Source organism: Bos taurus, chromosome 13 (assembly GCF_002263795.3).
Source record: "Bos taurus isolate L1 Dominette 01449 registration number 42190680 breed Hereford chromosome 13, ARS-UCD2.0, whole genome shotgun sequence".
Classification (NCBI taxonomy): domain Eukaryota; kingdom Metazoa; phylum Chordata; class Mammalia; order Artiodactyla; family Bovidae; genus Bos; species Bos taurus.
Window position 1 is genome coordinate 34,080,540 of NC_037340.1, and position 25,174 is coordinate 34,105,713.

The window sequence follows — 25,174 nt, forward strand, 5'->3', positions numbered from 1 at the left end:
GGACTGTATAGTTTATGGGGTCGCAAAGAATCAACACAACTGAGCGACTTTCACTTTCACTTTCAGAGAGAAAAGAGGTTGTGAAACTTTCTCCTAGGAGACCAAGAGGGTGAAGGAATCATGGAATCCTCCTGGGGATTTGCAGGCACACAGAGATACTTCCTGAGTCTCAAGGTTGGTTGTGTGTTTTTTCTCCACCCACATTCAGTCCCGAGGTTCAACTACAAAAGGCGGAGGGTTGGATTCAATGAGAGTTGGGATTTTTCTCAGGGGAGCAGGACGTATGGAGTGAGATCATAGGTTATAGGATCAATGGACTGTAGGACTTAGTGGGGTCAAAGCATTGCTAGAATTGAGTACTAGAGGGTATAAATTGTAAAGATAGGAGAGTGGGTTGCCTGGAGGCAAACTGGACTTCATTTGCCACTGGAGGGAAGATATGCTGGTTTCCTATTGCTGCTGTCATAGGTTATCACAATTTATTGGCTTAGTCACTTCTTCAGTCATGTCCGACTCTGTGTAACCCCATAGATGGCAGCCCACCAGGCTCTCCTGTCCCTGGGATTCTCCAGGCAAGAACACTGGAGTGGGTTGCCATTTCCTTCTCCGATTTATTGGCTTAAAATAATACAAATGAGGGACTTCCCTGGTGTTTCAGTGATTAAGAATCCACCTGCCAATGCAGGAGACATAGGTTCGATCCCTGGTCAGGTAACTAACATCCCACATACCACAGGCCAACTAAGCCCTCACACCACAACTAGAGAATCCCACATCACATAACAATGATCCCGCATACTGCAAATAAGAACCGATGCAGCCAAATAGATAAATAAATATTTGAAAAAATAAAACAATACAAATGTATTATTTTATCATTCTTAGAGGTCAGCATTCTGAAGTGGGTCTCAGTGGGCTGAAGGCACTATGTTGGCTGGACTGTGTTCCTTTCTGGAGGCTCCAGGGGTGAGTCCACACCTCGGCCTTTTCTAGCTCACAGAGATCACCCACATTCCTCAGCTCTTGGTCCTCTTCCTTCATCTTCAAAGCCAGCAACAGTGGGTCACGTTCCTCTCACATAGCATCATTCTGACATCCTCTTCGTCTTCCCTTTTCCACATTAAAGGGTTCTTGTGGTTGTCGGAGGCCCATCTGGGTAATGCAGGATACTCTCTCTGTGAGGTCAGCTGGTTAATAACCTTAATCCCTCTTTGCCATCTAATGCGCCTTATTCACAGATTCTAGGAATCAGAGCATAGATATCTTTTGGTGTGTGTGTGGGGGGGTGGGGGGTTGTCATTATTCTACCTTCACAGGAGCAGTGTAGACAAGATAAAGACAAAGTCTAGGTATGACCATGGGAGTGAGGGCATGAGTGGGGGAAAAGGTCACATCATTGGAGGAGAGAAGGTTCAGGAAATGAGAGGCTAGGCTGTTGCAAGGAGTGTCTGAGAGAATACTGAACACACTCAGAATTAGAATGGGAATAGTATTAGAGAGAATGAGAGTTAATAAGGAAATAAAAACCATTAATGAATGGAGAGTGAATTAATGAATGCTTCACCTGGTGAATTGCTTCATATCGAGTTTCCTCTCTGGCATGCCAGCCTCCTCTCTGTATCAAGGGAAAAATATTTTCCAAGCTCTGCTTCTTTGGAAGAAGTTCCATAAAAGGTAAATGAATGAGAGAGATTTTCATGAATGCAGAATTCCCATATTCCATGTCTCAAGGGAGCTCTTATAATTGTATTGTTTTGTATTTTTCAAAATGTTTAAACATCTATTATCTTCATATGTGCTCAACTGTAAGATGGAAACAGACAAACCATGTTGTTCCTCTTTCTTAGTTTGGAAAAGAAGAGATTGATTTATAGCAAATAAGTGGAAACATTAAACTGACCCTGTGCCCATTCAGTTACTGAGCTGAGTTACTGAATATATTGCAAAAAATACAATAAAATGTATCATCTAGTTTCTGTCCTCCAAGAGGTGGAACTCTCAGGTTAAAAATCCCTTGGAGAATATGATGAAAGATAATTTTTTGCCCCTAAAAAGGCACATACACACCAAATTTTAGAAAATTTCATGACATCCCCAGTTTCCCTGTGGTCCTAAGGGGTCTATGCATCCCAGGATAAAAACCTCTTGTCTAAATGCTGGAGTAAAACCATACTCAGTAGAAATGGAGTTAACAACAGTAAGTCATAAAGGAAGGTATGATAAGGCACCAAATGAGTGGTACAGAAAGCAGGAGTTGTGAGTCCTGAAACCAATGCATTGCTGAACTGGGGAATAATTAAAGAAAGACTGCATGGGATCATAAAGAATTGAGATGATTACATGAAAAGAGGAGAGACAGAATTTTAGGCAGAAAGAGGGAAAGGAGAGAAATTGGAAATAGTTTAGAATGCTTGGGGGACTGTCAATAGACCAGTCTGACTATCTGTGAAATGGGAGCAAAATGACTTCTATGGTGTATTTGTGAAAGAGAAATAAAATTCTTGGTGGAAGGAGCCCCCTAAACATTATTAATATGGTAGATGGATTTGTTTTGGGATAAATTAATGTTTTCATTGATTCTGTAGGGATTTCTAAATGTGTGCTAAACACTTTTACAAGGTCTCTTATCTTTAAAAGAAAACAGAAAAAAGTAACCTTCTCCTAATCCAAGTGAGAAGGTTCTCCTAAGATCATATATAAGAACTCCTTGAATGTTACACTTTTTCCTATGACTTTCATGCATCTTTTAAATGTTCTTATCTTTATCTGAAAAACTGATTTATGAATACTAACAAAGGCCTTTGTTTTTAACCAGGGTAAACAATGCTTTCGTTGCTTCAAGAGTTGGGGTAAGATCCGAAGCTCATCTTTTGTTCCTCTTTCCCCCAACCTTCTTTTGCTTTCTACTAGATAGGAGGTGCCATGTAGTCAGGGAGGAAGTAAAGTGGTCAGTGCATTCTGACTACTTTAAAGAGAGAGTCAAATCTTTGACGAACACAATATCAAATGCAAAACAGATGGACAATGGTTAATAATTCTATCTAGAGCTCTGAGTTGCTGCACTGGAATCCAGATTGGAGGCATCACAGGGAAGAATCCTCTACAGGATTCATCAAGGGACTGAACTACACTAAAATGAGATCCAGTTTCGGAATGTGGAAACTATGGCGAAATCCCCTAAAAGCAGGTTTTTCTGAGCTAAATTCCCCTCTAGCAGTATAGCCATTGAGAGTAATTACAAGCATCAAAGAATCATAGAATGTTAGGACTGGAATGGATCTCAGTGTCCTCCAGTCTGACTCCATAACTGATGCTTGAGTTTCCTGTCTGACATGCCAGCCTCCTCTCTGAATAGACATCTGGAAAAGGGCTAAGTCAGTGGTGTGCTGGGAAATGCTTACCAACTGGATCCCCAAAGGGGAAAAAAAAAAAAAAGACCATGACTTGTAGCTTTGCCAGTTTCCATGGTGTAAATACTCCCTCTATGACCTATTCAAGCTTCCAACATGGCATCACCATTATATTTCCACCATACACATATGATAGAAATAACCTCAGGAACATAGGTAATAGTAAAACACAGTAAAATAATCAGGAGGAAGTGATAAACTTGGAATAATTTTACCTTTAAAAAGTATAATTATAATGTTATAAGATTTAACTTATAATAATGTAATAATTTGGCCCTTGGAGCCAGAACAAACTGGCTCCTTTGCACCACTGATAAGAGTCCTTAAAAAGGATGGACTTCACCCTCCTGAGGAAGGCTGTCAGCTGGTTCTGATCCATGGCAACTCCCCACTCTCACTGCCCTGCATTCTCTTTTTGGCCTGTCTTCTCTGCCTCACTTCCATTTCTCTATAGTTGCTTCTAACAACCAACACCACTCAGAAAAATAAACTCCAGCTGGATTAGTGATCTAAATGCAAAAATGTAACTCTTAAAGAATTAGAAGGTAGTTGGATGTTTTTATAAACTTGGGGCAGGACAGACATCTTAAACATGGTATAGAATTGAGAAACTATGAAAAAAAGATGAACAGACTTGATTTAATAATTTAAGACCTTTGTATAAGAAAATATATCATTACTCAAAAGTTCAAGGAAAATCATAGAATGGGAGAAAATAAATGTAAGTACTATATCTAGCAGGTTTGTAGCCGTACCTGATATAAAAGCACTTAGAAACTAATTAGAAAAGATACATGCATACCCATGTAAATTACAGCATTATTCACAATAGCCAAGATATGGAAACAACGTAAGTGCCCATCAAATAATGAATGGATACAGAAGATAGGGTGTACATATACAATGGAGTACTACTCAACCATGGTGCTTCCCAGATGGTCAGTGGTAAAGAATCCACCTGCCAATGCAGGAGATGCAAAAGACAAGGGTTCAGTTTCTGGGTCAGGAAGATCCCCTGGAGGAGGAAATGGCAACCCACTCCAGTATTCTTGCCTGGAAAATTGCATGGACAGAGGATCCTGGCAGGCTACAGTCCATGTGGTTGCAAAGAGTCGGACACTGAGTAAGCACACACACACATACACAGCTACTCAACCATAAAAAAGATAAAATCTGACATTTGCCAAAAAACACAGATGGACCTTGATGGTACTATGCTAAGTGAAATAAGTAGACAAAGTAAGACAAATACCATATGATTTCACTCATAGGTCAAATTTAAAAAACAAAGAAAATAAGTAAAGAAATCAAACCAAACAAAAACAAAAGGTTGATACAGAGAACAGAGTAGTGGTTACCAGCAGGGAAGGGGTGGTGTAAGGGGGTTAGGATGGAAAAATGGATAAATGCGGTCATTCATATGGTAATGGCTGGACACTAAAATTTTGGTCATGAGCTTGCTGTAAGGTACACAGAAGAGGAAATATGATGTTGTGCACGTGAAACTTATGTAATGTTGTAAAGCAATGTTACCTCAATAGAAAATTAATTAAAAGCTCTTAGAAATCAAAAGGAAGACAAAAATACAATTAAAAAATGAGTCAAGGAAATGAACAAGTAGAAATCACAATAAAATGATGAGATAACCTTTTCACCTCAAGGATTAGTTAACATTAAAATGTTTGATAACCTCAGTGTGGGGGAAGCCATGGTAAACAGACATTTACACACTGTTGATCAGAGTGTAAATCAATGCAATCAACTTGAAGAGGGGAAAACAGTAACATCTAAAACAGAAAAATAAGTATAAACATATATATCCCTTGACACAACAGTTTTGTTATGAATTAATTTAAAATTTTAAGATTGAGCTAAGGTCTGTGTACAAAATCTTTTTTTCACAGCATGGTGGTATATTCATAATATTGGAAACAATAAATGTTCTTTAATAGGAGACTTGGGCTTCTCTGGTGGCTTAGACAGTAAAGAATCTACCTACAATGAGGGAGACCTGCGGTCGATCCCTGGGTCAGGAAGATCCCCTAAAGAAGGAAATGGCAACCCACTCCAGTATTCTTGCCTGGAGAAATCCCATGGGCAGAGGAACCTGGCAGGCTACAAGTCCATGGGGTCACAAAGAGTCAGACATGACTGAGCAACTGGAAAGTGGTTAGAAAACTATGGGATTGCCATAGAATATAAGGCCATTAAACTGTTATTTAAAGATCTGCATGTGCAAATAAAACTGGTTTCCAAGACTATGTCATTAAGTGGAAAAAAGATGCCAGGCATAGTGTTTAGAATTACTCCACTTATGTAAATTTAAAAGGATATGTGTAGATATTTGTATAATCATGTGTTTTATCTGGAAAGAAATAAAGGGTACTGTCAACAGGCATTACTGTTGGGTAGAGAGACTAGAAGTTTAAAGAGGAACGATGTTAACCTTTCATTTTCTATCTCTATATATTTAAAAAACACCAGGTTCATGCATCACCTTTACTTAGAGAATAAACTCTTTTTTTCCCCCCAGAAATAAATGAGTATCTTAGTTCTGACTCTCCAGAAACAGACACCAGGACAAAGACTTGAGTATGAGGGTTCATTTGGGAGTTGAACTTGAGAAACCTGAGTAGGGGATGGAGGAAGGGAGCCAGGAAAGGGAAGGCTGTCAATCAAGAGTGTGCTGTCAATCAAGTTACCACTGAGAGCAAAGGAATGGCTGAGATCCAGTGAAAAACTCAAAACACAGAGTTAACCCTTCAACGGGTGCATGTCCATTAACTCCTGTGGGTCACTGATTGAAATCTGCTTTGGGGTATTCATTCCATTGCTTACACAAAGACAGAGAAGCTCTGGTGGCCCTGGGAAGCCTCAGGCAGAGGTGGGGCAGCCTGCCTGGTGATGGTGAGTGGAGGGATATGAGTGAGGCACTGGCTACCTCTGCTGCAGAGACCACAGCCACAGGACCAGATCCTAATACATCAATTTGTTGTTGCTTAGTTGCTCAGTCATGTCCAACTTTTACCCATAGAATGTAACCCTCCAGGCTCCTCTGTCCATGGGATTTCCCAGGCAGGAATATTGGAACTGGTTGCCATTTCCTTCTCCAGGGGATCTTCCCAACCCAGAGATCAAACCCACGTCCCCTGTATTGGCAGGCAGATTCTTTACCACTGAGCCACTGGAGAAGCCCAGTACATCATCAGTATATGCATATTTGCTGACTTAGGAATTTTGTCTAGAATCTCCCTCCTAATACGTAGTAATCTACCTCAGCCTGATTGAAAATATAGGGAGACAGATTTTTATTATAGAATTGTTTTTGATTTTTTTAAAATTGAAGTATAGTTGATTTATAATGTTGTGTTAATTTCCGCTATACAGCCAAGTGATTCAGTTATTTCTTTCTAAAATATTCTCTTCCATTGTGGTTTATCACAGGATACTGAATATAGTTCCCTGTGTTATACAGTAGGACTTTGTTGTTTATCCATTCTATATATACTAACTTGCATCTTCTGACCCCAAACTCCGACTCCGTCCCTCCCCCAGCCCCTCCCCCTTGGCCACAAGAAGTCTATTCTCTATGTCTGAGTCAGTTTCTGTTTCATAGAGTTCCTTTGTGTAATATTTTAGGTTCCACATAAAAGTGATATCATATAGTATGTCTTTCTCTTTATGACTTACTTCACTTAGTATGATAATCTGAGTACATCAATGATGCCACGAGTGGCATTGTTTTATTGTTTTTTGTGGCTGAGTAGTATTCCATTGTGTATATGCACCACGTCTTTATCTATTCCTCTGTTGATGGACATTTAGGTTGTTTCCATGTCTTGGCTATTGTGAATAGTGCTTCTATGAACATTGGGGTGCATGTAACATTTTGAATTATAGTTCTCTCCAGTATATGTCCAAAAGTGGGATTGCTAAATCATATAGTAACTCTAGTTTTCTGAGGAACCTCCATACTATTCTCCATAGTGGCTGCAGCAACTTATGTTCCCACCAACAGTGTAGAAGGATTTCCTTTTCTCCACACCCTCTCCAGCATTTATTATTTGTAAACAGAATTATTTTCAATATAGTAGAACCAAAACAAAACCCCAACATGAATGTGAAGCAATAGGGGATGAATTGAATGCATTATGGTGTATCCTCTGTAAGAAGCCAAGAGTAAAAGTGAGATATATCTTGTTAATTTTCATGACAAAAATCTCTGAGACACATCACAATATCTGTATAATAACATCTGTAGCAGGATCTCATTTTTGTAAAGGAAAAAACAAGCAGGTAAAAACACAAAGTCCCAATCCTATGTGTATGCATTTATGTGTACACATAAAAAGGTCAGGAAAAGTAAACAAATTGCAAGAGTGAATGGGGTTTAAAGTATACGTTGTTGTATATTTGAATGCATTGTTATATGTTTTAATTTTCTGTAAAACCCACATTATATTAAAAAGAGGGGCTAGAAATAGTGTATATTTTATAGATCATTGCAGAGACTAACTGAGGTAATACATGTAAAATGCCTAGCACAAAGGCCCACGTATAGTCAATCTTCAATAAATGATTGGTGTCAAAGGAGATGACTTTTCCAGGCTGGAGAAACCTTGGGTGTGAAGTGAGTCAGACATTCTCCACCTCCTCCCACCTCTCTTTATTGGCCCATCATTTGGAACTGCCATCAAGAGCCTCCTGCCAGCCAGGCACTGAGGATGCTTCAGGGAAGAGGACTAAGCTCTACCTTCGCAGACTCACATTCTAATAATCAAATAAACGTGCATCAGCTACGTGGTAACTGATGCTCTGGAAGAAGATAAAGTAGGCAGAGCAGGTAGGGGTATCCGGGGTTGAGCTGCTATTTTTACAGATGGTCTCTTATGAAGTGGTGTTTGAGACTTTGAAGATGTCAAAGGAGAAAGCTTTGACTATCTGAGGAAGATCCCCTGGAGGAGGAAATGGCAACCCACTCCAGTATTCTTGCTGGGAAAATCCCATGGACAGAGGAGACTGGTGAGCTGCAGTCCATGGCGTCACAAAGAATCAGACACAACTGAGTGACTGAGCATGAGCATGTGCATGTGCTCACACACACATACACACACACACACCTGAGGAATAAGCTATCTGAGAATAGGGAAGAGCAAGTGCAAAGCCCTGAGGCAGCTGTACTTGGCCAATTTGAGGACGAGCCAGGACACTGGTGTGGCTGGAGCAGAGTGGGCCCAGGGGAGAGGGGAGAGGTAGGCAGGGAGGTCTCACAGGTGGAAGGTTCTAGAGTGTGTGGATCTGGATGGACTTGTGGCAAGGCAGGGTATTTCCACAGAATGAGATGTAAAATGATCGGGGGGTGGGGTGGCGGTTAAGCTTGCCTTGATGTTTTCACATCACTGGTCGTAGTGCACAAAATGGATTGGGAGAGGGGCAGGTGGGCAAGGAAGACGGGACAATGGTCCTGCTTTACAAGGTGGGAGAAGGAAGACCAGGGCAGCAAGTATGGAGAAGGAGGGGAAGGGATCTTGTGAAAAAGAGCTAAAAGGTGAAACAAGCAGAACCTGGAAATTCATTAGATGTGAATTATAAAGAAGATCTTAAAAAAATGGAGCTTAGTGACAGAAACTGCTGCAAGAATGGCTCTCAGTCTTGGAGGATAGGACTGCCCAGGATGAAAGTCTCCAGCCTGTTGACCAACCACATCCCTTTCTACCAAGCACACACTTGAATTCTCCAGCTGCACCAATTACCGAGTTACTCAGAATGCCTTTACCCTACTTGGCTGCCTAGGGAACTCCTCTTCATTCTTCAAATCCCAGCTCAGGTATCACCACCACCGTACAGCTCAAATGAATCATTTACTCTTCTGCATCACTTTCAGCCTCATGCACAACCTAGTGCACAGCTTCCCAACCAATGTGAAGTAGTACATTGTGTGAGCAAATAGATCCTAGGTGTGCCCTTGAACTGTCCAATTGGGCCTAGAGTAGCTGGAGCCCCTTGCCAGTCCCCTTCAGCTACCAATAGCACATCCATGGACCCTAGTTCAGTTCAGTTCAGTCGCTCAGTCGTGTCCGACTCTCTGAGACCCCATGAATTGTAGCACAAGCCCGTGGGGTCACTACGAGTCTCAACTGAGAGACTTCACTTTCACTTTTCACTTTCACACAATGGAGAAGGCAATGGCAACCCACTCCAGTGTTCTTGCCTGGAGAATCCCAGGGATGGCAGAGCCTGGTGGGCTGCTGTCTATAGGGTCGCACAGAGTCGGACACGACTGAAGCGACTTAGCAGCAGCAGCAAGCCTCCCTGTCCATCACCAACTCCCGGAGTTCACTCAAACTCACGTCCATCAAGTCGGTGATGCCATCCAGCCATCTCATCCTCTGTCGTCCCCTTCTCCTCCTGCCCCCAATCCCTCCCAGCATCAGAGTCTTTTCCAATGAGTCAACCCTTCACATGAGGTGGCCAAAGTACTGGAGTTTCAGCTTTAGCATCACTCCTTCCAAAGAACACCCAGGGCTGATCTCCTTCAGAAAGGACTGGTTGGATCTCCTTGCAGTCCAAGGGACTCTCAAGAGTCTTCTCCAACACCACAGTTCAAAAGCATCAATTCTTCGGCACTCAGCTTTCTTCACAGTCCAACTCTCACATCCATACATGGCCACTGGAAAAACCATAGCCTTGACTAGACGGACCTTTGTTGGCAAAGTAATGTCTCTGCTTTTGAATATGGACCCTAGAGTACCTCACAAATGCTACCATTTTCTGTACATGCCATGCTCCAGGGGAAGAAACGGATGCACTAAGGATGTTACGTTGGAACTTTTAGTCTCAGTTTCCAGTAAGGCCACAAGTAATAGATAAAATATTCCAAAATGTGCATGTGAGTTCTTCAGTTTTACACTTATCACCAGGGTCCTATGTAATAAACTGTGCAATATCAGAAATAAAACCATTTTCTTTGTTTAAAAAATTCCAAAATGAACTGCAAGATTTGCAAGGAATGCTTATGAAAACCAGTTTTCTACTGTCAGTCCACCACCCACCTCCAGACTATACAAGATAACTAAAAGGCCAAGAAAAGAACTGCTGTGAACAGAATTTGGAGGAAGAGAGCTAACCTGTGGGTTCCACCTGGAAGAATGGCATGTCTCCCTCAAAACAACACGCAGGGGCTTTGAGGAAGCATGTGGAGGTTTAAACTATGTCCCTGAAGCTGGGGGACACAGTGGGCTGAAGTCTGATGGAGTCTGGAGGGAGAGAGAGCCTGGCGGGCCAGCCACTCTGACAGCCAACCCGGAGAGTCAGCCGCCTGGGGACTGGCTAGCCCTCAGCATTGAGGGGCAGAAGGCTCTCAGGGTTTCCAGAGGGCAGGATGAGGGCCAAGCAGACACCCACCACTGGAAGATGGGGTCAGAACCACAGTTGGGGGTGCACTGGTGGGTAGGGGCTCTTTGCTCCTGCTGACCTCAGCCTGCAGTCCATGCAAGGGGGAGAGGCAGGCAGAGTTTTCCCGGTGAAATGAAGTGTGATGCTTCTGATTATCACAGGAGATTGGCCACATTAATTACTAAAATGAAGTGATGCTTTGAGATTTAAGTGACTGGGACATTTCTCATATCTAAATGGTACCAGGAGAGTAATGGGCACCTGGTTTTCACCCACCAAATGCTCTAAAGGGAGACTGCAACAAGAATAAACTTCCCTTCTTGCTGCCCGCTGGGATCCTGGCTCATCCATCCTCACAGGTGCAGCTCTGTCTGAATCCCCTCCCATATATGTCTGCATCAGCTCCTTGAGAGTAAGGCCCATCCTTACCTGTCAGGGCCTTGGACTTGGTGCAGTGCTGGGTGCACAGGGGCACCATGGCATTTGGTGGATGGACCCAACCGCCATCCCGTCACGCGCTGCATTTCTGTTTCCTTCTTCCCAGTTTTCTCATTTGGAGCTCCTCACCTCTGAGCCTGGAAGGAGTTGCGGGTGAGGACAGAATGGTCGTCCTCCACCCCCAGCTCAGCCCTCGGGCCACCACGTGAGTCCTGTGGGGCTGACACCCAACACCAGTTCTCTTCAGCCACCAACACCTTTTCATCGCAGCATGCCTTCCAAAAACCATTCCTTCCTGCTTTCCTGCTCTGAAGTTTATTTCCATCTCTCCCTGAAGGTCACCTGCTATACCACTGCTTCCCCATCACCTGATGGAGTGTTACTTCCTCCTTACCTGTGCCAGTTATGTGTGACTTTCCTTCTTCATCTTGGTTCACTTAGAATTCTTCGCATGTGGTGACACAGGTGTCCTTATGTCTACGTCTCTACCTTGCTACGTCTGTTACAGATGTCCCCACACCTACGTCACATATCACTACGTCTGTGTTACGGGAGTCACCACAGCTACATCACAGGGCACTACGTCTGTGTTAGGGCGTCCCAACAGCTACATCATACGTCACTACATCTGTGATACGGGCGTCCCCACAGCTACATCATACGTCACTACATCTGTGATACGGGCGTCCCCACAGTTACCTCAGATGTCACTGCATCTGTGATATGGGTGTCTGCACAGCTACCTCAGGCGTCACTGTGTCTGTGATACAGGCGTCCCCACAGTTACGTCATACTTCACTACGTCTGTGACACGGGCGTCCCTGCATCTACCTCATACCTCACTACATCTGTGACACAGGCATCCCTAGGTCTACATCATACATCACTGTGTCTATAACACAGGCATACCCACAGCTACCTTATACGTCACTGCGTCTGTGATACGGGCGTCCGCACAGTTACGTCATACGTCACTACGTCTGTGACTCGGGCATCCTTGCATCTACCTCATACCTCACGGCATCTGTGATACAGGTGAGCCTACATCTACGTCATACGTCACTACGTCTGTGATACGAGTGACCCTACAGTTATGTCATACGTCACTGCGTCTGTGATACGGGTGTCCCCAGTTACGTCATACGTCACTGCATCTGATATGGGCGTTCCTACTTCTATGTCATGGAGAAGGCAATGGCACCCCACTCCAGTACTCTTGCCTGGAAAATCCCATGGACAGAGGAGCCTGGTGGGCTGCAGTCCATGGGGTTGCTAAGAGTCGGACACGACTGAGCGACTTCACTTTGACTTTTCACTTTCATGCATCGGAGGAGGAAATGGCAACCCACTCCAGCGTTCTTGCCTGGAGAATCCCATGGACAGAGGAGCCTGGTGGGCTGCCATCTATGGGGGGTCGCACAGAGTCGGACACGACTGAAGCAACTTAGCAGTAGCAGCAGCACTTCTATGTCATACGTCTGTTATAAGCACTGGGGGGTAATGAGGATGCTCACAGCCATCACCAAGAACTGCCTCATGCCTCCCTCTGAACCACTGCCACGTGTGTCATCCACATGTTGCTTGGGCTATGGGGCTGGCTGAGCTCTGGGACCAGCCAGCCTCCAAGGTGAGACTCGATTAAGCTGCAAAGGGAGAGGTGTAGTGGCAACAAGCTTAGTCTCCAGCTCCACCCATTTGCAGGCACCCCAGGCTTTTCCCAGCCCTGCCTCTCATGCCCTTTGGTTTCTACTCAGCTGCATCTTCACTTTGCAACTTCCTGGCCTCGGGGTCTTGCTTCCCAGGCCTGATGCCAAGGTTCCTGGGCTCTGCTTCTCCCACCTGGAGCCCTGGTCCCTACCTGTTCCCAGCGGCTCTGGATCCTAGGAACTGTAGGATCTGCTAACTGAACCTCTACTAATGGATCTTTCTGATCATCCCCGTTCAGCTGCATCCCAAACCTGGTATGATCTTGTTGGTCATGAAATCTGAAAGAAATTCAAGTTTTATTAGAAATGGTAGGGGCAAATGACATATTATAGCACTTATATGGGGAATCGAAAAAAATGATATAAATGAACTTATTTACAAAATAGAAAATAGACTCACAGACATAGAAAACAAACTTACAGTTACCAAAGGGGAAAGGGCAGAGTCGTGGGGTATCTAGAAGTTTGGGATTAAACAGGTATGCATTACCATATATAAAATAGAAAACCTACTGTATAGCATAGGGAACTATATTCAATATATTTTAATAACCCATAATGGAAGAGAATCTAAAACTGAATCATTTTAGTATATACCTGGGACTAACACAACATTGTTAATCAACTACATTTCAATTTTTAAAAAAAGGTAAAATAAATGATAGGGACAAAGTTAGGAGGTGAGAAAAATTATCCGATGCCAAAGATCACAGAATGGCAACTCACTCCAGCATTCTTGCTTGGGAAATTCCATGGACAGAGGAGCCTGATGGGCTACAATCCATGGGGTCGTGAAAGAGTTGGACACAGCTTAGCTACTAAACAACAACAAAAGATCACCTGAGCCGAACTGGAAAGAAGGTGTTTCTGAAGACTTCAGAAAAACGTTGCAAGCCGTCTTCTGGCTTAAGTTGTCTGTCTGCAGCTATGACACATGGTCATGACCGCCCACACCATTATTTGGAGACTCAGTTAGTATTAAAACTGTCTAGTAAAGTATGCTTCACATTGGTAAAACTCTGGAAACAAGAATAGAATTTTATTGTTTAGTCTGGCAGAAATTATTAAAACAATGGTAAATGAAAACCATGTTCCTTGATTCTTTGAGCTACGAGCACGAAACGCTCTTAATTCCAAAGGTTTTGGTAAACAGGAGATTACTTGCAGTATGTGAATGGAATGACCTCCTCTTTGCCAAACTACACACGGGAAGTCTCAGGTACCCACTAGGCATCTAAGTATAATGACCAGTAGGGAATTAGGTACACTTCTGAAATTCAGGAGAAGAAACTTGGCTGAATACATCCATTTGCAAACTGTTAGCTCATGGATGGTGTATTAGTCATAAGTGAGGGTGAGATCCCAGAGAAACAAAATAAGAGTTCAGGATTGGAAAACCGGGAGTACAGAAAAAAAATGTTTTATTAAGTTAGAAAATCATACACTAGGAAAGGAGATAACTTCCCTTATGAAGTATTTGCTGCGTTCTCCCTCTATGGATGGGCCCACTGATATTCCTTCACTTCCTCCTTATCAAACACAAACCCCATCACGCTCCTCGCCTGGGGCATCGTCCTCAGAGATCAGCAGAGGATGGCTGTAGGCATGACCACAGGAAAGGCAGAAACTCCCAACCCACTTTTTCCAGATCCCAGTTCTAGGATCCAGGCTCTGCCCATAGCCCTCTCCCCTCACAGGGGGAGGGAAGGTGCAGAGTTTAGGAGCTGAGGGTTCTGGGAGCAACCCTTCACATCTCGCCTGGCACAGGGCAGGCACTGGAGTGCCCCCTTCCACTTGAGACACCTGCCAGAGATTCCCAGGCCCTCACAGAACCACCGTCTTCTTCTTCAGGCCTCGCACCACCTCTGCTTTCCCACCGCTGGAAGAGACATTGGCACCATGACCTCAGGGCCACCCCAAAGATACCTGCCCTTCCCTATCCTTCAATGAGGGACAAAGGCTTTCATCCTCAGAGATGGGGCTGCACTGTGAACTAGAGCTTCCCAACCTCTGTGCCAGTTGTCAGTGTATCAATAAACTGATCCCCTAGGGCCTTGGGCACCTGGGTACCCGGAGCATCCCTCACCACCCCACAGCATGGTCCCAGCAATGGTATAAATGTGCCCATTCCCTGTGGCAGCCATGACATGTAGATAGTCTACACAAGAGCAGATCATCCTAGTGAGTAGCTTTTGTGGAGGATGGGTCCAGGTTCTGCCAGAGGCATTTCCACCCACTCAACTTTTTAGCCAGAGCATCACTACCTGCAGGAGTGGCAGCCGGCATAGAGGGCTGGAGACCCTAATCCGTCCCCGGTGCTGGGCCAGCCTGAGTCCTGTAGGGCCCTCTGAGCTTTTGAAGTAGAAGATTTCCCCGTCAATCTAACCTCCCAGAATCCTCCCTGGCTTCTTTTTTTCTCTCTCCCATTTTTACCCAAGGTTAGAGTCTACCTCAGCCAGCATCATACACTTCCCCTATTCTGACCCTAGGCAGGGAACTCAGAAGCAGGGGTGGGAGCCCGGGGCTATGCCCTTAGCCCTGGTCACAGGTGACATAACCTCCCATTAATGCTTAGCAGGAAGACTTCAGAATTGACAACCATGCTCAGTTTAAGAGGTTTATGAAACACTTTCCCCGTCCCCCCCCCAAAAAAAAATGCAGGGATATTTTTAAATGAAAATGTGCTGTATTTCTATTTCTAAGCAAAAGCTATATTGCTTTCCCAAAAGCAGTTTTCAAACATTTCAAAAATGTTAGCTAGTGAGTCAAAAATCTCCTTTTATGCTTTCTGTTTTCTCTCACTCTGAAAATACATACATATATATGAGCACACATTACCCTTAGAGGCGTATTTTCTAGGATGTAAATAACAAAGGGAAGAAAGCGTATGGCAGTTGGAATCCTGGTTCTTGAAAGAGATGGATCTGTGCTGAGCATTTCAGCACAGCGTTTAGCACCCTGTTCCCTGCAGAGCATCTGTTCCCTTCATCTGCATCCTCCTCGTCCTCCTGTGCTCTCTGACCTGACCTGTGAGGCGGTTGGGCCAATACCCCATCCTTATACCACATGCTTGGAGAGTTCCCAGGGCTGGCAAGTCAAACGTGGGGCCAGGTCATTGCCTATTCCCAGCAAAATGAGTTCATATCCATTTCAGGCTCATTTTACTGCTGTTTGTTATAACTTGTTGTCCAGAAGAAGTGAGCAGGTTTGGGTACCATGAAGCAAAATAAAAATTGAAATTTTAACATATGTTTATTTCTTAAAATCATTAAGAAACGATGTAGAATGAGGACTTTTGTGTTGGTCTTCAGTCCTCTCCCACGAAGTCCAGGAGGACTGGGTGCTCTGGCCTTGCCCTTGGGGTGCCGGTGCCTGATCTCTCCTTCCTGTGCACAGAGGCCGTGTCCTTTGCTCATGGCAGGGCTGTGTGGAGGATCCCGGCTCCTGTTGCCTGGGACATTCCATCACAGACGCTCTCCTAGCAACATGGTGACGCCAGCAAACCCAACAATGACCTTTTGTCTTTAGCTCTATAAAGCCTGTGGCCATGAGTCTCACCAGAAAATTCAAAGGATTTTCTTTGCAAGTGAAGAGTGATTTCTAGCTGAAGCTTTGAATCCATTACTTTCCTCCAACCTGGAAATACAAAACTGGGCCTACACCGGATTGTTGCTTCAGATGCAGGGCGTAACCAAAGAGGTGCCCTGGATGGGGAGAAGATGAGTCTGGACGGTCCCAGTCTGGGCTCTGTTTAGGGACCCACCTACATAGCACCAGCAAGCCATTTAACTCTCAGATCTTACTGTCTTCATCTCCACAGGTGAGCAGTTACTTCTTAACAGTTCAGGGTACTAACCATCCATATTTCCTGGGCTGATGCTTGTTCTCCTTTGGAATCACAGTCTCTGGGACTGTACTCCTCACATGTGACTTTTAACCAAAGGCAAACAGATGACATTAGCCAAACAACTGTAAAAACACTTAGGTAATTAGCATTCTAATTTTGCTTACTTGGCACAAGAGGACCAAGGCACACCTAGAATTGATATGTTATGTATATGATGGGGAACATTGTTTTCCCCTAATAAATTGTTTTAGGGAACTAAACCAACCCGTTTTCTTTGTTGTTTCTGATTAGCTATCCTCTAAACAAGACTGTAAATCATGCACTCCTACTGGTAAAACCCTTTTGAGCATGTTCTTCCAGTATTTGTGCTTTAAAAATATTTAGTATTAATATCTATATTTATATATTATGTTATATGTTAGTATGAACACGTTATGAATATACTTCTAATACTAAAACAAAATTTTAAAAGGAAAAAAGTTGAAATAAGATTTAAACATTTTGATTAGAAGCAAGCCAGCAGCTCACTTATGGACTCATGTTAGAAGTCTCTCCACCTTCATTCTTTCAGCAGTCAGCCCACTGTTTGTAATTTTCTTCCTAACACTTTGCTTGTATCTTCTAAAGGGTTTTCCAACTAAAGAGAATGTTTACATTTTTCATCATTGCTTTATGTAAATTATTTCTCTATTGCAGTTTCTCCAATAGTGTATTTGCTATTAGGTAAGAAATCTCAAAAGTGGCTTCTAAATATGTATAAAAATTCAGGACATTATTTAAAAACCCTGGATGGAGAATCACACAATTCTATACTTCAAACAAAACCAGAAGCTTGGTTGTTTTTTTTGTTGTTGTTGTTTTTAATATATTCTGACATATTCATTTCAGATAGTTTGCTAAACATGATAATTTTGTTTTTATTATCTTCTACTATAGTAAGTGTTAGTCGCTCAGTCGTGTACGACTCTGCGACCCCATGGACTGTAGCCCTCCAGGCTCCTCTATCCATGGAATTCTCCAGGCAAGAATAATAGAATGGGTTGCCATTCCCTTCTCCAGGGGATCTTCCTGACCAAGGAATAGAACCCAGGTCTCCTGCATTAAGGAATGCTGTCCATTTAGGTGAATGTTTACTGTTAACAATAATAGATGTAAAAACTATACTTCAAATAGCTTTTGTGTAAGAACTTTTTAACAGAATTTTAGAGTTACAGAAGCATCACTAAGATATAGAATGAAGAATTCCCATTACCCTTCATGCAGCTTCCCTTAGTGTGAACATCTAATATAAAGAGTAAATTCATCAAAACTAAAACATTAGCATTAATGAAGTATTATCAACCACAGACTTTATTTTAATTTCTCAGGTTCTTCTATCAGTGCCCTTTTTCTGCTCCAGGATACCATCCAGGGTACCATGTCACCAAAACAGTCAGCAGCCAATGCCATATCATAATTTTGTGAAGATTTGTTTAGTTAAAACTAAATGATATTATTTAGTATTCCAGTTCATTGAGGAGTCCACTGCAAGTGTTATAAGATGCTGAAAGCAAGAGCAGCTTTGTCCTTATCTTTCCTACTGTGGAGTTAGGGCTCTGTTTTCTAATGGGCTGGAAATGAGGCAGTCTAGCTCGTGAACTGAACAGGGGCCAATCTCTGTTTATTAAATATTGGGGAAATCTTTTTTTCTTCCTTGCTTTTCCTTTTTTAAAGACAAAAGTATGTATCTGTGAAACTTCTCAAATTTCCTCTCCATAACGAATGTTCCTACTTAAAGAGAAGGCCAGGGTCTTTTGCACCCCCTGGAATACCTACATACCATTTTGGTGAACACTGCTCTATATTCATGCTCCTTTGGCCGTCCAGAGACTCTATGCCAAACTCATGCTGATATTTATTTATTTTGGCCATTCTGTGCAGCATGCAGGATCTTAGTTCCCCAACCAGGGATCAAACCTGTGCCCCCTACATTGGGAGTGCAGCGTCTTACCCACTGGACAGCCAGGGAGGTCCATCATGCTGATATTAACAAGGGCTAAGATAGAAAAACTGGACAGTTTCAGTGTCTTATTCTCCCCTAGTTAATTCACGTGTGTCTGAATTATTGGTCTATAATAAACAATTATTGAGTAACCTCTTAAGGCAGTGAGTACACACAGATTTCTCCCAGAAGCACCTCTTAGACCATCCTTCATTCAACTGTTAAAACTTCTGGTACTTTTGGCAGGGTGGTGCGGAGTATGAAGTACAATAGCCCTCGGGCACCCCGTAAGTCACCACAAACTATTGTGACTGGAAATTAAATCCCTGCCCTCTATGTCATTCACTTATTGAAGGAACAGCTAGTGTTGTGGATACTGTTCTGTGCTGTCTGATCCCGCCTTCAAGAGGGAGAAACTTCTCCCCCAGCTGCTGACAATGTGCCAGAAGTCCCTTACCATCCCTTTCCTCAGGGATTGCCTCTGCTGAAGAAAACTGCCTCACTGCAGGTCCACTTCCTTCAAGGACCAGCCAGCGTCTGGTACCTGATGGATGGTGGTATGATGGCCTGGCCCCTCCTCCCATCTTGGGGCAGCTCTGAGGGGCCATCCAGCTTCCGACTGCCTCCACCCTTCAGGATTGGCTTTGCTGGGACTCTGTCACAGACGGACTTCTGCCTCTTTCCAGTTCTGCTTCCCTTGCTCCCTTCCACAGGCATGCCTCCAAATAGATGTTCTGTACACAAGAGTCTCAGCTCAAAATCTGCTTCCCAGAAAAGTCACCTAGGCTAGTCCACCAATCCAAAAACAGGGTGCAAAGGAAAATCAATATCCCCATACCTGAAGATGCTTCCAGAGATGGTCCTGTGTGTGAATGTGCACATGAAATTAAAAGACGCTTACTCCTTGGAAGGAAAGTTATGACCAACCTAGATAGCATATTAAAAAGCAGAGACATTACTTTGCCAACAAAAGCCCATTTAGTAAAGGTTATGGTTTTTCCAGTAGTCATGTATGGATATGCAAGTTGGACTATAAAAAAAGCTGAGCGCCACAGAATTGATGCTTTTGAACTGTGGCGTTGGAGAAGACTTTTGAGAGTCCCTTGGACTGCAAGGAGATCCAACCAGTCCATCCTAAAGGAAATCAGTTCTGAGTGTTCACTGGAAGGACTGATGTTGAAGCTGAAACTCCAATCCTTTGGCCACCGGATTATGAAGAGACCCTGATGCTGATCAAGATTGAAGGTGGGAGGAGAAGGGGACGACCGAGGATGAGACGGTTGGATGGCATCATCGACTCAAGGGACATGAGTTTGGGTAAATTCTGGGAGTTGGTGATGGACAGGGAGGCCTGACGTGCTGCAGTCCACAGGCTCGCAAAGAGTCGGACATGACTGAGTGAACTGAACTGAACTGATGTGCAGGTTCTTTACCATCTGAGCCACCAGCAAAGCCCACATATACATGTTGGCCATTTTCTTAGAGAAAGTGTAGCATCCTATTTGTTATTTAGTCTCTAAGTTGTGTCCGACTCTTTGAGACTCCATGGACTGTAGTCCACCAGTCTCCTCTATCCATGGGATTTCCCAGGCAAGAATACTGGAGTGGGTTGCCATTTCCTTCTCTAGGGGCTCTTCCCCATCTAGAGGTCGAAACTGCATCTCCTGCATCAGCAGGCAGATTCTTTACCACTGAGCAATACTTCTTTTTTTATATCATATTTTAAATATTAAAATTTATTTTTACATAGTGATACGTAATGTTTTTAAATTACTGCTTACTATGCCATTGTATGGACATACCACCTAATAGCCACCAGTTGATTGCCCACTATTCACTGGGCACTCTTGCAACCTCTTTGTATTTATTCAATATGTATTTATTGAGAACCTATGATGTACCACACACTGTTGTAGATACTACAGATACTAGCAACTATTATCTCAGGCTTCACTTCAACCTTAAGAATTAGCTACTGTTATTATCCCAGTTTTACAGAGGAGAAAACTAAGGTTTAAGTAACTTGTCCAAGGTCACAGGATTAGTAAATAGTGGCACCAGAATCCATAAGCAGGCAGAGCTGGTCTCCAGTGCTTCTGCTCTTAGCCCCTCCATTAGCATCCCTCCCCAAGTCAGCTTTGATAGGCAGTCAGACTACATGTGGAGAAGGCGATGGCACCCCACTCCAGTACTCTTGCCTGGAAAATCCCATGGACGGAGGAGCCTGGTAGGCTGCAGTCCATGGGGTTTCGAAGAGTCGGACACGACTGAGTGACTTCACTTTGACTTTTCACTTTCATGCATTAGAGAAGGAAATGGCAACCCACTCCAGTGTTCTTGCCTGGAGAATCCCAGGGACGGGGGAGCCTGGTGGGCTGCCGTCTATGGGGTTGCACAGAGTCGGACACGACTGAATCGACAGCAGCAGCAGCAGACTACATGCAGCTGGCAGCTGTTATAAACAACGCTGCAGTGAACATCTTTTCTCAGGCATCTTTGGGTTCTGTCTCCTCACTTTTAAAAAGCACTGGGAAAAGGATACAGGTGAGTTCATTATATTGTTAAGAATACCTGTTAACAGTCCCAGGCCATCACTCAGATCATTTTAAAAGGTGCCTTTCTTCAAAATTGGGGATTTAAGGAATCAAAAGATACTACATTCCATTCTTAATATGAAAATCTTGGGTTAAGCCTTTAAAATACTTCCATGCAGGCCCTGCGTGTTGGATGCATATTTGCAGATAGGGTAATACCTGGATTACCATTCCCAGCGTCTCTGGTGGGAAGTGGAATGTTTTTATTAAAATTTCTCTTGTTTGTGTTTCAGGGGAGAAAAAATGAAAGCAGATCTACAAGCCAGGTCTGGTTTTAATCAGAGCATAATCTTTATGAGACAACGCCAGGCTGAGAATTTTTCAATCTGATATTTTGAAAGAAAAATCCTTGTTTCATAATGATACAAGCCAATCAGCCTTAGAAGGATGGAAAAAAGAAATCTCTTGCATGAAAGAGAGGCAGGAAATTCCAGAGAAGTTTCACAGGGAGGAGGGAGAAACCCACAGTCTGTATCACTATTTGTGAGCTTATTTCTTCATATAGGATAATACTTGGTTTTGTTGAACAACCAAAATTCAGTTCAGAGGAAGTAGTGGACTTCTTTCTCCCTGAAGTGGGAACATAACGATTTACTGAACATATTACAAACCCACAATGTGTCCCATGATCCACTGGCCCTTTAAACAAATATTTTGTCCTCTTCAGGGACTCTTCCCATCATGGTCATAGATCCATCTCATATTAGATGATTTAATGCCTGAGTAATTTGGAGTGTCTCTGTAGATATTGCTGAAATTTTTATATTTCCGTGTGATGGTACATTCCACTGATGGGGAGGGGGGAGTAATTTGGCAAACTTCAGGGTGAGTTGTTGAGATTTATAAGCATTTTCATATAATGCTCAGCTAGAGTGGGAATAGTAAAATCTCAGTCTTTCAATAAGCTGCAAAACTATTAATGGGTTTCTAGGTCATGTTGTTCAGGGTTAACACTCGGTGGAATATATTTTTCATTAAATATGAAAGTGCTCCAAGTGTGTTTTATACAGGTGTGCTAACTTCACTGTTTCCTGGAGTGTCTATAATTTCAAAACTAATCGAGTCTTCTTTTATATGCTTTTGCATGAATTCTGGCTTTCTTTTGAACAGTCATAATGACTCAATGAAGGAGACTAAAAACTGGCAAGAAAAAACCAATAAAAGCATAAAGTCCAGAGTTTCAGAGAAAGGAGATTTACGAAATGATTTACAGTATAGTTCCTTCGACCAGAGCTTTCAACGTTACATTTATTCGAAAATACCTCATTTAGTGTTTATTTGTGCCAGTTCCATAACATGAATCAAATCCTGAAGGTTCAATGAGCAAATCAAGCACCATTTTAAAATTCATCCTCAGAGGACAGGAGTGTCTCTTCTCTTTATCCCATTGTCTTATCTCTTTCCAAAACAAGAAATTTAAATTTTTATCTGACTAAAATCATTACATGTCCAAATATCATAGGACTGAAAACTCCATCTGCTTACACATTTCAGTTTCCTAAGTCCACTGCAAAAAGAAAAAGAACACTGGATAAATTAAAATATCTCATGTGTTCCTATTATTATTCTCCATTTAGTCCTCTTTGCCACATATTATATGTGGGTACTTAGATAAATACGATTGTCTTTTCTTCTGTTGCTTAAATCTCTCTGTCTATGTGAAGTGGAAAGAGCTCATCCATTATTTGTTACTTTTTCTATAACTGTTAATACATACATGGACCCGAGCAAAGAGGTTGATAGAGTGAAGGTCTGCACAGATGTTCTGCCTGATTTCAAATCCCATTTGAACTCTGTATAGATGTGTAATAGTGAAAACACATTGCCAGAAATACCAGGTCTTAATGCTATGATGATGGTGTATCAGCCGTCCCCAGCCTTATTTGCACCAGGGATTGGTTTCCTGGAAGATAATTTTTCCATGGAAGGGGGATGGTTTTGGGATGGTTCAAGAGTATTTCATTTATTGTGCACTTTATTTCTTTTATTATTACATCAGCTCCACCTCAGATCATCAGGCATTAGATCACAGAGTTTGGGGACCGCTGGTGTAAATGGTACTGTAAGAGGAAGAAATACTCAAATATTTTCAGCAAAAGGATATTCTCCTGGTTTAAAAGATGCCTCTTAGTCTCTGAATCCTCCAGGGCCCACAGTAGAAAGTCAGTTTCATCCCACTTTGCTAAGTGTGCATCAAGCTGATGTTTATCGAGTGCCCTGGATTTTTCAGTATAAAGATTGGGAGTTTGAGCTTTCCTTCAGGTTACGAGTCCAGCCTCACTCGGACAATGCCTGGGTTCTTCTAACTTCAGTTTCCTGAGTCTGACTCTTGAGTTTGTCATGGCCCCAGTGGCTGTCTCTGTGAAGGGAGGAAGTGGAATGGAAGGGAAGTTTAGGGGAGCACTTCACAGGAATTCAGGGCAAAAACTTGGGAGGAAAACAGTGTCAGGCTCTTGCCCAACAGGCCTCCACTGCTGAACCTGCATCTATGTATTTGTTTAATATCTGAATTGATGTACTTTCAGAGAAGATTTACTTCATTCTGAAATGTTGCCTTATTATGTTGTTCAGTCTCTAAGTCATGTCCGACTCTTCACAACCCCATGAACTGCAACACCCCAGGCTTCCCTGTCCTTCACGATCTCCCGGAGTTTTCTCAAACACATGTCTGTTGAGTCAATGATACCATCCAACCATCTCGTCCTCTGTCGCCCCCTTCTCCTCTTGCCCTCAATCCTTCCCCACATCAGGGTCTTTTCCAGTGAGTCAGCTCTTCTCATCAGGTGACCAAAGTTTTGGAACTTCAGCTTCAGCACCAGTCCTTGCAATGAATATTCAGAGCTAATTTCCTTTAGGATTGACTGATTTGATCTCCTTGCTGTCCAAGGGACTCTCAAGAGTCTTCTCCAGCAACACAGTTCAAAAGCATCAGTTCTTTGGCACTCAGCTTTCTTTATGGACCAACTCTCACATCCATACATGACTACTTATATTGCCTTATGCATCGCAGCTTATGGCAGATAGCCCTCTGTGATGATAAAGTGAAATCACACACATAGCTGAGCTGTGGGCAATGTGTACTTTAAAAACAAATACACGGGGAAACTTTCCTGGTGGTCAACTAGCTAAGACTCCATGCTTCTAATGCAGGGGGTCCAGATTCAATCCCTGGTTGGACAAGTAGATCCCACATGCCACAACTAAGAGTTTGCATGCCTCTACTAAAGATCCTCCTCCTCCTGCTGCTGCTGCTAAGTAGCTTCAGTCGTGTCGGACTCTGTGCGACCCCATAGATGGCAGCCCATCAGGCTCCACCGTCCCTGGGATTCTCCAGGCAAGAACACTGGAGTGGGTTGCAATTTACTTTTCCAATGCATGAAAGTGAAAAGTGAAAGTGAAGTCGCTCAGTCGTGTCTGACTCTTAGCGACCTCATGGACTGCAGCCTACTAGGCTCCTCCGTCCGTGGGATTTTCCAGGCAAGAGTACTGGAGTGGGGTGCCATTGCCTTCTCCGAAAGATCCTGCATGCCACAGCTAATATCCGGCACAGCCAAATAAATATAAATATACAAACAAAAACACAATTACATGATGGGGGAATATGGGAAAGATACAGAGAGCAAAATAATTGATCAACAACAAGTGTCTTGCTTAGAGAGATTCATTGAAGGAATGGGCTCATGGTTGTAGAGATGAGTAAATACGACATTTACTGGGAAGCTGGTAGGTTAGGCTGGAAGCTCAAGCAATAGTTACTTTGCAATCTTGAGTCCAAAATCCACAGGGCAGGCTAGAAGAACAGA

At 43.1% G+C, this 25,174-nt stretch overlaps 1 long non-coding RNA gene across 4 annotated transcripts in view; it reads left to right on the forward strand.

Annotated features, from left to right (window-relative positions):
• Nucleotides 1–25,174, forward strand: part of LOC101903056 (uncharacterized) — a 197,437-nt gene that overhangs the window by 115,069 nt on the left and 57,194 nt on the right. The window contains exons 2-3 of one of the 4 annotated variants that reach the window (XR_003037759.2): nt 67–174; nt 2,816–2,849. This is a non-coding gene — a long non-coding RNA (uncharacterized lncRNA). Of the gene's footprint in view, nt 1–66; nt 175–2,815; nt 2,850–15,232; nt 16,770–25,174 lie in introns of those variants that run through there. The other 3 variants (XR_009496866.1, XR_009496867.1, XR_003037761.2) reach the window with 3 other exon arrangements.